Genomic DNA, 12441 nt, shown 5'->3' on the forward strand with positions numbered 1-12441 from the left:
TACAGTGCTCAGGGAGACGAGTAATCTACTAGGAGTAAGTTAGGGAATTTATCAGAATGGTTGAGCTGTACACTAACATCTGTGCTCACAGTGGGTTTATAGAACATATTTAAACATATACAGCTACTTTCACACAGTAAACACTGCACTCCACAACTCTAATCTTCCTATTCCTATTTGTCTCACCCGTCATGCTACAAGATACAAAAAGGCTCCCAGCCTTCCCCTGCAGACTGAAAGGGCAGTGTTTCACTGCCAGTTCGATTTTGCTATTGAAACAAAAGGCAAAACCACCTTAATCCCTTAACATTGTATCTAGGTCTTCCCTAAGGAAGGTTAATAGAGTCCTGTGGCAGGAAGCTGAATTTTGGTAAGTAAGACATATGGTTTAAATATATGTCTTAACAGCAATACTTCCAACATGTTGTTTTGCTGTGGGCTATTGGGTAACGCGGGGTTGCCCGGTATCATCCCAACCCGGTTAACTTTTGACTAGGACAACCAAACTGGGCCAGGTCCGGTATTAAAATAATCATGGCATTAAATGTGACTTGACGGCCAACTCAAAATTAATGTCACTATTAAAGGTAGGCAATTTTTAAAAAGTTGCCACTTTGTTCTCTGCTCGTCCAGTAGCCTCACAAAGGCACACTGTTAGACCTGGGGTGGTCTTACCCCAGACCTTTTGCCTTTCACCTCCTGTTTTAGCTATATCTTTATTTTGGCCTTAGAACTTTGAGCACTTTATTTCTGCTTACTAGTGCTAAGGTGCATGTGCTTCTTTCCTAAAACATGGTAACATTGGTAAATCCACAATTGGCATATTTAATTTACCTACAAGTCCCTTGTAAAGTAATATACCATATAGCCAGGGCCTGTAAATTAAATGCTACTAGTGAGCCTACAGCACTGATTTTGCCACCCACACCAGTAGCCTTTCAAACCTGTCTCCGGCCTGCTATTGTAGTACCTGTGTGTTCAGTTTTACAGCCACTTCGACTTGCCATTTAAAACCTCTTGCCAAGCGGTAAGCTCCCCTGTTATTGCATATGACACCCCTAAGGCAGGCCCCAGGTAGCCCATATGGCAGTGTGCTATGTAAGTAAAAGGCAGGACATGTATATGTAAGTTTTACCTGTCCTGGCAGTGAAAATCTCCTAAAGTCATTTTTCACTACTATGAGGCCTAATCCTCTCATAGGCCAGTATTGGGAAATACTTAATATACTTTAAGCTGTAATAACTGATTAGAAAGGAGTAGTTGCATCATGTTTTATATCTTTGGAATAGTAATGATAAATCCTTTTTAGTGGTAAAGTCGGATTTAACATTACTATTTTAGGAATGCCACTTTTGGAAAGTTGCCATTTCTCTGCTCTATGTGCCTTACAACGTGTCTCCAATATATGTCTGGGCTGGATGTCAGATACACTTTGTGCATTCTCTCCAGACAGCCACACACAGTAAGGCTAGGTGTGGCTGAGCACCCCTATAAGTACCTCTGCATTCTGATGGCCCTTCCTCGGCAGGAAGGGTGGAGGGGAGCTAACACTTACACTTCAATAGGGAAGTGCCTGTCCCCTCACAAAGGGCTGATTATCCCATATATCAGTTACATTTGGAGCCGGGGCTGGGATGAAAGGGGGACCTGTGCACTTTAAGGAGCTGCTTTGAAGTCAACCTCAATTCAAATGCATTTTTTGGTATAAGTACTGGGGCGCTTACCCTAGCAAATCAGATCACTACTGGACCTGATAAGAACTCTTCTGGAATGAAGACTACTATTCTGAAAGGATTGCCACTTCGCCTGGACTAACTGTTCCAAGAAACTGCTTCTTTGCTTTGCTGAGCTGCCCTGTTGCCTGCTGATCTCTGCCCTGCTGAGGACACAGACTGGACCCATCTTGCTGAACCCAGAGTGACTCCAAGGACTTGCTGGCTTGAACTCTGTTCTCCTGCAGTCTCAGGGACATCAAGGACTGCCTGCAACTCTCCTGGTGATGCTGGACTCTGCCATCTGTGAGTCCTACCCTTGCCTGAGGTACATCCTCCAGTCCTGGGTGTCAAAAGTGGGTTCTGCAGCTGAATTCTGCAAAAACTGATGCATTATCACCACTGCGCCAGAACCGACGCATCGCCCTTTCAATATAAACACAGAGGCTGCTCGATAACAGCAGATTCAGAGCCTGCACGACCCGATGACAACGCTTTGTGTGGCTTGACCTTTATGCAGTTCATTCATCTCTACAGCGCCAGATGACGATGCAGTGACCTGACTGCTTGGAAAATAGCGACGAATTGTGCCCTTTGTGTCGGCACTTTGCTCCATACAAGTTACTTTTTCATCTAACGCTGCGTGGGTTCTGTAGCAGGCCTACACTCTCTCGCAGTTGGCTGTAATATTGGATTTGCACCGGTCCCTCGCGACCTCAAGTAACCTTTTGCCCACTAGTGAAGTCTAAGCACTTTTTTTAATTTAATCTTTAAAGATCAATATCTCGGCTTCTACTGATTGGATTTATGTTGTTTTGGTCTTGTTTTACTCAGATTAATATTCTCTATTTTTCTAAATGCGTGCAAAGGCATTTTGTGGTGTTTTCATTGTGTTAAAATGTGTGTATTGCACAAATACTTTACATATTGCCTCCTAAGTTAAGCCTGACTGCTCTATGCTAAGCTATCAGATGTCAAACACAGGTTAGTTTAGGTAGTGTAACTGACTTCCCTGTCTAGGGTTGTGGTCCCTACTTGGATGGAGTGCATACCTCTGCCATCCAGAGACCCAATTTCTAACACATGCACACAGCTTTCTGATCACCTGGAGAGATATGTGAACGACTCCTATGCTCTGGAACAAAGGCAGTGCCGCAGCTGTGAGGTGTCACCTCCTCTGCCAAGCTGGCCACTCGGGTGTTAGCCTAGAGGCAAGTCTCAAAGAGGAAGCCACCTTTGATGGGCCTCCCAGCCCAACACCCCTGAGCAGGATGTCCTTAGTTCCTGTAGACAGCATGGAGACAGTGCAGACTGACCAGTAGCCTAGCATTGGCTTGCCTGCTACTGCAACTTAGAGAACTCGAGGGACCCCGGCCCCTGTGGCCAAGTTTGCCCCACTTCATCTGTGGACCGCGGATCAACCTCAAAGGCACCCCCAACAACCGTACCACTACTGGAGCATTCTTAGAATATCTTTTGGCATGCATCCTTCAGCATCAGGACGACTCCATTGATGTCTCAGGCGGCCATCCTGAAAAGTTTGAATCTTGCCTTAAGAATACTCTGATGGCTAAGTAACTGTCCAAAATATCCTTTCTGGCCCCCTAGACCTCCTGTTGAACATGGTTGCCCTACTCAAGCCAGAGTTGCTAAACTAACTTTTAGAAACTTTCCAAAAGTTTTCAAACTTTTTTTTGGCCATTGATTGTTTGCAGTTGATATAAAAGTTATGTATTGCTTCGAAAATCTGTATCTCTGGAACCCTCTGGTGGATTTTGTTGCTTAAGGTCTCTAAAAATTCATATAAATATAATCTAGGTTTCTAAATTAATGTCTTGTTTCTTTCATGTTGTGTGACATTCTTATTTCTTTGTTTTGAACTGTTCAATGCTTTACACATTGTTCCTTTCCTAAGCCTTACTGCTCACAGCTACAAGTACCGAGGGTTGAGCATAAGGTTAAATAAACATATATGACCGGATCCAAGATAGTAGTTGTGTGTGTACTGCACGAAAAGGCTTGACAGCCATATCATACAGTACAACCAGATGCTCACAGCATGATACTGTGATTTGCTTTAGACATATGCACCCAACCATGCAGGAATGGAATGTACTGCTTTGGGTACTATTCAGGTGAACACGCCTGTGCCACTTGTAATTAGGGCCATGGTTGGAGGCGGAAACATCAACTTTGTAGTGCATTTGACTCTGTCCCCTAATTTGAATAACAATCCAACTATGTTGTTATGAATCATGGCTCTATTTCTTTTAGGTGTGACAAGAGAGCAGGTCTGTGTGCCTGTGGTACTCACCTTCCAAGGAGACCTTTGGTAAAGTGATTGTAACACTGTGAAATTCCACCAGAGGTGTGCCTAAAACAGATTTTGTTTTAAGTTGACGTGAACGTCACCGAAGCAAAGACTCACATAATGAATAAGACTGTAAATTGTGACCCTTGCGCCATCCGCTGTATGCGTAGGGGTCACCATTATAAGCTTGTCGGTGTGTTCGACTCCCAGAGTTCAATTTTTGGCATTCCACGTGTCTGAAAAAAACTACGGCATCTGGATTTTGATGCACTAAGCAGCAACTTCCTCATTTTTTGCCCCATTTTGCAGGGCCGAGATTAGAATAGGAGATGACTGTCTGACGCGTTAAATTACTGTCTCTGTGTATTGGATTTTAAAATATGTGATAATTATTGAATACACCGTCTGGCGACCCGTAACAAGGGTCATAGTGTGCTTTCCTGGCATGCCCAATCTTAACCTTTGCACTGTCATGCAGTTAGTGGCGAGTAAATTCATAAATAATTGTTCTGTTCTATGTATCTCTCTTTACTTCACCTCACCTCTTCTAATTCACTCCTCTATCCTTATCTCTAGATCTTTATGTACCTACTGCTCTCTCCTTTTCTTTCTTCGCTCTCTATATCACACCAATGTCGAAGTCAGCTGTCTGCCCACCTCTCTCTCACAACCTCGTCCCTTTCTACCGTTCTTTGCGCCCACCTCTACTTCCTCATTTTAGCTCAACTTTCTCGACATCCCCATCTTCGTATACTTCAGTTCTCTATAGCTATCTCTTAGCCTTTTCTGTACCGAGCATATCTATATCTCACCTCACCGTGTTCCCATCTCATTTCCCTGGGTCTCTCTTCCATCTGCTTCACGTCTCATTCTCATCTTGTCTTTAGCTTACTACACATCTCTCTCTGTTTCACTGAACCCTACCTCTGCCACCATTCCATCTGTCTTACTGCTCTGTACCTCATCTCTCATAAGTCTCTTGTCACTATCTCATCTCTTTCCACCTCGCCTCTCCTATTCTTGCCTGCTACCTAACCTTTAAATTACCTCACTATCTGTTTTCTGCCTCACCCTCTATCACCCTATCATCTCTTCTAGCCTTGCTCCCTCTACCTCACCTCTCACTGCCTTACTCCTATATCGCCACCTCTCTTTCTGTATCTATACCAAATATTCTCTAGCATCATCCCTCTGCCCCTGTCTCCATTTCAGTTCACACTCTTTACCTCATCTCTCTTTAGCTCTTTCTTTACACATCTTTCTGCGTAATCTTTCTGTATCTACCACACAAAACTCTCTCTGCCTTGTCCTGTCTCTATGCCTCACTCTCTATACCTCTCTGTCTACTTCATCTTTCTTCTCTACTTTGCCTATTTCCATCAACACCCCCACCCCGCCCCCTTCACCATACTATCACTCTGTCTCACTGCATTAGTTAGCTGACCTGTCTTTATATAACTCTTTATACTTATCTCTCCCCTCTGTGTGTAACCCACTCTGCTCCCTTTCTCTAAATTTCCTTCACGCTGTTTTTTTTTTTAGCAGTCTAACTCACTCTATGAACTTACTTATCTCTTTCTCTACTTACATGTTCCTCTTTATATCTATCTTTCTGTCTATACCACCTTTCCCTCTTTACCTTACTTCTCTCCCTACCTCACGTATCTCTCTAGCTCAACTCAGTTTCTACTTCCCTTTTACCTCTTCGTCACCTTTCTTGATTTACCGTTCACTTCAGCTCTCTGCCCTTCCGTGTATAAACATCTAATTAAATAAACTATCGGCATCGCATTTCAACTGTTTTGGCACTTTTTAATTGGCGAGCACATTCTGTCTGCTTTGGTTGTGCTCCTCGCTTAGTCTATGGATATCCATGTCTCACTCATAGCTTTTGTCTGTTGTAAACATTTTAAACGGAATTTAGGGCCAGATGTAGCAAAGGTTTTTACCCATTCTGTGTCTATGAGAAAAAGAGTTCGTACATATGGCCCTTAGTCGATAGTTTGCGAGTTTATATTGAGCACACTGTATGCATTGAAACATATAATATAGTTTTCGTGTTTAATGTTCCCGTTTGCGATCTGCTGGATGCCAGTGATGTATTCTAGGTGGGTGGCCATGGGAAATGTAAGATCAACCATGCAGAGCTGTGACTGTTGTTTTTCAGAATATTGTAGACAGAAATATCATTCGACATAAACTTTGAATCCTCAATATAGTTTACAAGAATATGGCCCTATCGGTTGTTTGTTTTCTGTTAGCAACTCAAATGGTGCAATATTTTTGTAAGCTATTTTTAGGTTACAGTGGTTACGTAGACCGTATTCTGACTTTGATATTCTACTACAGCACAACTAGGAATGGTCTTACGTGCCTGTTGTGAACGTAGAGAATTTTTCGTAGATGGTATATTTTTTATTCACCTCCACTGAGGCCTATGTGTTGGTCTAATTCCTTCTGTATTACCCGGCCGTGCCCAGTCTGCTGGGTTCTAACTTGTGAAAAAGTACCCAACAGGCTTAGCAAACCAGGTTCACTTATGGAAGCCCCAATTCCGTGTTTTGTTGTTGACTTCTCTTCTATGCCCACTTTCTAAGTTGTCCCTTATTACTGCGAGCTCTTCCTCTAGCCAGGAACTGGTAATTAGATTTGGACCCTCTTTCTGCCTCATTAATGAGAGCAAGAGCTATGTGTATTTGTTTGGAGTCATAGCTCGGTCACCTCAACAATTCGACTCGGCCTAAGATGGCAGTCACGGCCCTCGTGCACCGGATAACAAACACTGGAAAGCAGCCAGTGTACAATGTAGAAGAGGAAGCGAGAGTTTACATTAGTTTTACCAAAGCAGCTGCTAAAGGGACCTTGAAACTGGAGACTGTTTTCCTGAAGAATGATGGGTGTAATCAGCAAGGCGGGACAGCTGAGTGGTATATACACTGCTTTTGCAACCTTCACAGAAGTTGAGAAAGCAACTTAGAGGAGTCCCTTCTGAGACTCGTGCTTTATACCACTCAAGAACCTAGAGGAAGGAAAGTCTAATGGTGGCCAGAAGAATGAATGCATTATAGCTGTCATCTTGTAGAGCGAGGGATGGTGTGCTCATCGGTAATGAAGGAGCTCTCCTTGAGATGTACTGTCACACTACCTAAGTAAGCCTCCTACGCTTTCTGGTGCATAAACCCATCCTGGAGTCTCTGACAAAACAGTTGGAGAGAACAGCTAGCTCTTGCGAGGGGCGTGTTAGCTGTGCAATCCTAGCCCTCACAGAGAACACACCAAAAGAGGTAACACCCCTAAAGTGGGAATGCAGATCCACATCGTTTGGAAACCAACATGTGTTCAGGCCAACACAAATGTGTAGTCAGTGGGGTTGGGAAGCTCCTGAGGGTGAAATGTACCCGAACTCCAGATATCACTAGTATTAAACAGGAAGAACAAAGCCTGAAAACGTACTTCCTTTTATCCAAACTAGCCTGAAATACCTGGACGAACACATATACTACCACAACATTTACTTTGTAATATCGCTTCCACAAATCTGTGGAAAGTGTGCACAAGGCTAACATTTGTGCCTAGAGCTCAAGCAATACAGGACAGAAGGGAACTTCAAATACGTAGTAATGCAATACTAGTAACTACAGATGACCACTAGGGTCTGAAGATTTAACTGTTGGGTTCAGGTGACAAAATAGAACATAGCACATATAAAGATGACACCTCAACAATAAAAAAACGAGATCATTAGCTAACACAAAATATAGAGAATATCGTACAACCAGCCTCAAAACAAGGAGCTGGGTTAGGAAACTCTTGAGGGAGATCAAAAAGCTATCCTGCATGGAATGCAGGCTATTTACCAAATGCAGGAAGGTAAAGTGAGTCAACAGGAGTGATTGTCTGAATAACATATCCCAGTATGTTGTTTCAAGTAGTTAGTAACAGTTTTCCTTTGCTGAGTGGCATCAGAAACATGCATTTTCAAGACCTGGAATTCAGCCTCCAGTTTTTTTTCTGCTGCACCCACACTGTGAAAAACATTTCAAGAGTATGGGAAAGTCAAGAATAAAACACACTTAAGCCTAAAGCTGCTTTGTTCCAGAATCGGGCTCGCTGGATCCACAAGCAAAACCTACAGTTGATCGCTGGAACAGAAGAAAGAAAGCTCATTGAAGCCCCTGCAAGTGTTTAGCAATGGTTTTCTTAGATAACTGCAATTAACCAGAAGGACAAATCCTGATATTTTTTTTCTCTTTAAACTGGCTTTTAGCTTCAAACCCCTTGACTGACCAGTTGTGAGCAGCTCTACTTTTAAAAGAGAGGTAGGTGGGTGTCCCCGCCTCCAGCTGTTGATCTGATGGGGGTGTTGCCCCAGCATTGCGCTGGTAGCCCTTGGAAAAAAAGCTGTGTCAGTACAAGATGTATTGTGAGATGTAGTTTCTGATTGCAAGGTCACGGCATCAGGAATAGTGAGCTCAGGGTTTACCCATTTAGTAACTTGTCGTTCATTGCATATCTAGAAGGTGGAAAGAGCAGATTTCTGGCACAGATTTCCCAGGATAACAGAGCTATTTAATATGGCAGCAGTGTTGCTGTTGTCTTGCATATTTCAAGAAAAACAAAAAACTATCAATGTTTTTATGTAGCTTGAATTTCCAGCACTGGTCCTCTAAAACCGACAGGCCTGACATCCAGAGTAGTAGGAACGAATGAATAGTTTCAAACCAGAGCCCACAGTCACAAACTCCAACTGTCTTTTCCCTAAAGTGATACTGGTACATTTGGGCCATTTGACAGTAATTGTCCCATTTAAAACACCTCAGATGTCCCCACATCTTTACAGCCCTCATGAGACCCTTGTATCTAGTGTGGGTCGAAACGTTGTCGACACCCTGGAGTACAAACAAATTAATTAAGTAACTGTTGTTACATGGACTATTGAAGACATTTTGTGGATCGTTTGTTACCAGTTGATGATTCCACGTTTGTAATCTGTGGCATATGTTACCTTTGCCTTGTGGTATTATGTGCTTTGCACTGGGATCGCATTGTACTGGTTTGGTACTGTGATTGGTACTGTTTTTCTGTAACTACACCGCATTTTGTTATTTATATAAACTCATTTGTTATAATAACTCAATTTGCACCGTGGTGGTCTTTCATAAGCCTGGATTGAATGAATTTATTTAACCTATAATTGTGTATGTTCTGTTTGAATTATACCAATGAGAACCATTCTTGCATATACATTATAAATGGCCCAGCTTCCCGTGGGTTTATGGGTTTTTCTTGTTGCATTTTAAATGTTCCCCCTATCGTGACCTTCCATTTGCAGACCAAGCATCCACTGCAAGGAGCTCAGGAGAGGGGCAACTCTATGCCAACTAACTGGCGTTGTATGTCCCAGCCCACCACTGCAGGGACTTTTAAATCACTTGTAGGATTGTAGTCTGATCTTTAAAAAAAATGTTAAAAGAATTTCCACCATCTGAGAATATATCAAGGGAGAGGATCAGATAAACTTGGGGCCAGGTCATTATGGAGACTGACACTTCTTGCAGAGAACAAAAAAAGGGCAAGCACTGAGGTTCCTCAACTCCCATGCACAGGTGGGACAATGCAGTATCCAGCCCATATGCCAGTCTACCATGACCCTATCACATCTCCTGCCTGTTTGGAGCAGATGGTTACCCCCAATTACAGGAGGTATGGGACAGTCTAGCCCTCTGTCTAAGGTTGCCAAGGATGGCCGTTGTCCTCTGTCATTCTAGTTGCTTTTTCTTTCCTAGATATCTGCTTGTAATAAGTCACACTGCAGCCTGATGCAACGCCATTGCTCCCTTGCAAAGCAGTATTAGACAAGTAAAGGGGGACAATGCTCTAACCAGAATAAACTCCCCTGCCTCTTCCTTCCCCAGTGAAATGAGAACCTAATTCGGCTAGAGGGACTAGACGAAGAACCCTTGCTGCTACCCTTATGACTACCTTGAGTTTTTTGTCCGGTCCAAGAGGGAGCTCCTCCTTTCCAGCATGGACGACCTAACCTACCACCTTCATTGAGCTTTCTATGATCATACAAGCAATGCTTCACCTGAGAGAGGGAAATTCATGTACCCAACACCCCCTGCAGTGCCCCTTGGGCCAATCAGCAGATCTAATGTGGAATTGTTCAAACAGTACTTCAGTGCTATTTCCTCTGAGTACCTCTCTGAAGAGTGATAGGGCTCCTGACTCCACCACCACATGCACAAAGCAGGAAAAGAATAAGGCGTAATATCATGGTCCTCCTCTTAGTATGGGGCAGCATAAGGGAGCAAAGTCTGTGATTCTGTTGCTTTGGGAACAATGGGTACCTATTTAATGAAGGAGCTTCATCTTATAAACAAGGGATGAAAAGAAGGAGAGCCATGAGGAGGCAATGGGTTTCCCTCTACCAACTGTATGCATTGATCTTTATATATCTCTTTCCGTATCCCTTAAGTTCTCAGTTTGCGGTGTGTGTATATATATATATATATATATATATATATATATATATATATATATATATATATGTTCGATGGCATGAGACGCTGCAGATACACATGCTGTGCATATCCCGCCATCTAGTGTTGGGCTCGGAGTGTTACAAGTTGTTTTTCTTCTAAGAAGTCTTTTCGAGTCACGAGATCGAGGGACTCCTCCCATTTCGGCTCCATTGTGCATGGGCGTCGACTCCATCTTAGATTGTTTTCTTTCCGCCATCGGGTTCGGACGGGTTCCTCTTCGCTCCGTGTTTCGGTTCGGAAAGTTAGTTAGATATCGGAAAAATTAGACGGTATTGTTTGCGTTCGGTATCCGGTTAGTTAACACAGATCGACACCGAATTTTGAAGAGCTCCGGTGGCCCTTCGGGGTTTCGATTCCCCGGCGGGGCCTGGTTGGCCCGACCACGTGCGTCTACAAGACTAATGGAACGGACCCCATTCTGCTTCTGCCCCGAATGCCACAACAAGTATCCTTACACAGATCAACATTTGGTCTGTAATTTGTGTTTGTCTCCCGAACACACCGAGGATACCTGTGAGGCCTGTCAAGCGTTTCGGACGAGGAAAACGCTGAGAGCGAGAAGGCTATAAATGGCGTCGGCGCCATCAGGACACCACGACTTGGAGGAAGAAGAAACCTTCTCCATTGCTGACTCGGACAAGGCCGAAACAGAACAGACGCCGAAAACCGTGAGTAGAACAGCCCCGGCCAAAACTCACGTAAAAATCATCAAAACCCAGGTGACCCCACCGCCGGCAGGCCATTGCTTAACCCAAAAAATCAGTGACCGTCCATCGGCACCGAAAAAGGGCACACATGTGTCGAAGTCATCTGACTCCGGTCGAGATACCGGCACAGAAAAGACTCGGCCCGAGACACTTGGTCAGAACAATCTCGACATCGAGATACCGGTACCGAGATGAGTCGGCACCGAGAGATCGTAACACCGAAACTAAAAAAAAAGTGGCTTCGGAGCTGAAAAAGACGGTGGAAAGGGTTTCGATACCGAAACATCCGGCTTTGGAGCCGAAAACAAGTTCCTACACCGAGGAGCAAGGGCTTTCCACACAAATGCAAAGCCATAAATTCGGGCAAGAGCTAGAAGCAGGGGAGCCAGATTATGCACAGAGAAGGCTCCATATCCAAAAGGAGACAGGGAAGATAAGAACGCTCCCTCCTATAAGGATGAAAAGGAAACTGGCTTTCCAAGAGAAGGGTAAACAACCACAAACAAAGGTGGCAAAACAAGTAACTCCGCCACCATCACCACAACGCTCACCGCAATCATCACCAATCGCTAGCCCACCTATGGTGCAGTCTCCAACACACACAGGCATGAGCCAAGATGACCCAGATGCATGGGATCTTTATGATGCGCCTGTGTCAGATAACAGTCCGACTGTTACCCAGCAAGATCATCACCACCTGAAGACAGTACTGCTTACACGCAGGTGGTGTCCAAAGCAGCTGCTTTTCACAACGTGACACTGCACTCTGAACCTATCGAAGATGACTTTTTATTTACTACTCTGTCGTCCACACATAGTCAGTACCAGAGTCTTCCGATGCTACCGGGAATGTTGAAACACGCAAAGCAAGTATTTCCAGAACCCGTAAAAGGCAGGGCCATCACTCCTAGGGTGGAGAAAAAGTACAAGCCTCCACCAACAGACCCTATGTACATTATGCGGCAACTGACACCGGACTCAGTAGTAGTTGGCGCAGCACGTAAAAGGGCGAATTCACACACCTCCGGAGGTGCACCACCACCCGACAAAGAAAGTCGCAAGTTCGACGCAGCGGGAAAAAGAGTGGCAGCACAAGCAGCCAATCAATGGCGCATTGCAAATTCACAGGCTTTGCTGTCAAGATATGAAATGCAACACTTTATTGA

At 44.1% G+C, this 12441-nt stretch overlaps 1 protein-coding gene across 3 annotated transcripts in view; it reads left to right on the top strand.

Annotated features, from left to right (window-relative positions):
* The window catches only part of TECPR1 (tectonin beta-propeller repeat containing 1), a 428339-nt gene that overhangs the window by 15580 nt on the left and 400318 nt on the right, over positions 1–12441 (top strand). The window lies entirely within an intron of this gene.

Source organism: Pleurodeles waltl, chromosome 10 (assembly GCF_031143425.1).
Source record: "Pleurodeles waltl isolate 20211129_DDA chromosome 10, aPleWal1.hap1.20221129, whole genome shotgun sequence".
Lineage (NCBI taxonomy): Eukaryota > Metazoa > Chordata > Amphibia > Caudata > Salamandridae > Pleurodeles > Pleurodeles waltl.